We start from the raw sequence: 2,692 nt of genomic DNA on the forward strand, positions 1-2,692 counted from the left end.
TTTCTTTGTATACATTCGACTATACGGGCCAAGCCCGGGATTTACGGGAAATTGCGGGTTTTCGCTTGCCGGCGATTAAACTTCTTTTATTCAACGTCTCATCAAAAATGAAAGCATTTTTGAAAACTACAAGTCTCATGCGTTTTAGTGATTAAAAAATAATTTAAAAAATCGTTCGGGAAATGAGTTTACTCCCTGGGTACTTTCTTTGTATACTGTTGACTATACGGGCCGATTTCTGTATTTACGGGAAATCGCAGGTTTTGGTTTGCCGGCGATTTAACTTCTTTTATTCAGGGTATCATGAAAAACGAAACATTTTTGAAAACTACAAGTCTCATGCGTTTTAGTGATTAAAATATAATATAAAAAATCGTTCGGGAAATGAGTTTACTCCCTGGGTACTTTCTTTGTATACTTTCAATTATACGGGTCGAGTCCGGGATTTAGGGGAAATCGCGGGTTTTCGTTTGCCGGAGATTAAACTGTATTTATTCAGCGTCTCACCAAAAATGTAAACATTTTTGAATACTACAAGTCTCATTCGTTCTAGTGGTGCAGAGATTATTTAAAAAATCGTTCGGGAAATCAGTTTACTCCCTGGGTACTTTCTTTGTATACTTTTAATTATACGGGCCGAGTCCGGGATTTAGGGTAACGCAGGTTTTCGTTTGCCGGCGATTAAACTTCTTTTATTCAGCGTCTCACCAAAAATGTAAACATTTTTGAATACTACAAGTCTCATTCGTTCTAGTGGTGCCGAAATTATTTAAAAAATCGTTCGGGAAATCAATTTACTCCCTGGGTACTTTCTTTGTATACATTCGACTATACGGGCCAAGCCCGGGATTTAGGGAAACGCGGGTTTTCGTTTGCCGGCGATTAAACTTCTTTTATTCAGCGTCTCACCAAAAATGAAAACATTTTTAAATACTACAAGTCTCATTCGTTCTAGTGGTGCAGAAATTATTTAAAAAATCGTTCGGGAAATCAATATACTCCCTGGGTACTTTCTTTGTATACATTCGACTATACGGTCCAAGCCCGGGATTTACGGGAAATCGCGGGTTTTCGTTTGCCGGCGATTAAACATCTTTTAGTCAGCGTCTCATCAAAAATGAAACGATTTTTGAAAACTACAAGTCTCATGCTTTTATTGGTGAAAAAATAATTTAAAAAATCGTTCGGGAAACGCGTTTACTCCCTGGGTACTTTCTTTGTATACTTTTGACTATACGAGCCGATTCCGGTATTTACGGGTAATCGCGGGTTTTCGTTTGCCGGCGATTAAACTTCTTTTATTCAGCGTCTTATCAAAAATGAAAACATTTTTGAAAACTACAAGTCTCATGCGTTTTAGTGATTAAAAAATAATATAAAAATCCTTCGGGAAATGAGTTTACTCCCTGGGTACTTTCCTTGTATACTTTTGACTATACGGGCTGATTCCAGAATTTACGGGAAATCGCCGGTTTTCGTTTGCCGGCGATTAAGATTCTTTTATTCAGCGTCTCATCAAAAATGAAAACATTCTTGAAAACTACAAGTCGCAAGCGTTTCAGTGATTAAAAAATAATTTAAAAAATCGTTCGGGAAATGAATTTACTCCCTGGGTACTTTCTTTGTATACATTCGACTATACGGGCCAAGCCCGGGATTTACGGGAAATCGCGGGTTTTCGTTTGCCGGCTATTAAACTTCTTTTATTCAGCGTCTCATCAAAAATGTGAACATTTTTGAATACTACAAGTCTCATTCGTTCTAGTGGTGCAGAAATTATTTAAAAAATCGTTCGGGAAATCAGTTTACTCCCTGGGTACTTTATTTGTATACATTGGACTATACAAAGCCAAGCCCGGGATTTTCGCGAAATCGCAGGTTTTCGTTTGCGGGAGATTAAACTGCTTTTATTCAACGTCTCACCAAAAATGTAAACATTTTTGAATACTACAAGTCTCATTCGTTCTAGTGGTGCAGAGATTATTTAAAAAATCGGTCGGGAAATCAGTTTAGTTCCTGCGTACTTTCTTTGTATACTTTTAATTATACGGGCCGAGTCCGGGATTTAGGGTAACGCGGGTTTTCGTTTGCCGGCGATTAAACTTATTTTACTCAGCGTCTCACCAAAAATGTAAACATTTTTGAATACTACAAGTCTCGTGCGTTTTAATGATTAAAAAATAATTTAGAAAATCGTTGGGAAATCAGTTTACTCCCTGGGAACTTCCTTTGTATACATTCGACTATACGGGTCAAGCTCGGGATTTACGGGAAATCGCGGGTTTCCGTTTGCCGGCGATTAAACTTCTTTTATTCAGCGTCTTATCAAAAATAAAAACATTCTTGAAAACTACAAGTCTCAAGCGTTTCAGTGATTAAAAAATAATTTAAAAAATCGTTCGGGAAATGAATTTACTCCCTGGGTACTTTCTTTGTATACATTCGACTATACGGGCCAAGCCCGGGATTTACGGGAAATCGCGGGTTTTCGTTTGCCGGCGATTAAACTTCTTTTATTCAGCGTCTCATCAAAAATGAAAACATTCTTGAAAACTACAAGTCTCATGCGTTTTATTGGTGAAAAAATAATTTAAAAAATCGTTTGGGAAATGAGTTTACTCCCTGGGTACTTTCCTTGTATACTTTTGACTATACGGGCTGATTCCAGAATTTACGGGAAATCGCCGGTTTT

Source organism: Hydractinia symbiolongicarpus, chromosome 13 (assembly GCF_029227915.1).
Source record: "Hydractinia symbiolongicarpus strain clone_291-10 chromosome 13, HSymV2.1, whole genome shotgun sequence".
NCBI lineage: Eukaryota > Metazoa > Cnidaria > Hydrozoa > Anthoathecata > Hydractiniidae > Hydractinia > Hydractinia symbiolongicarpus.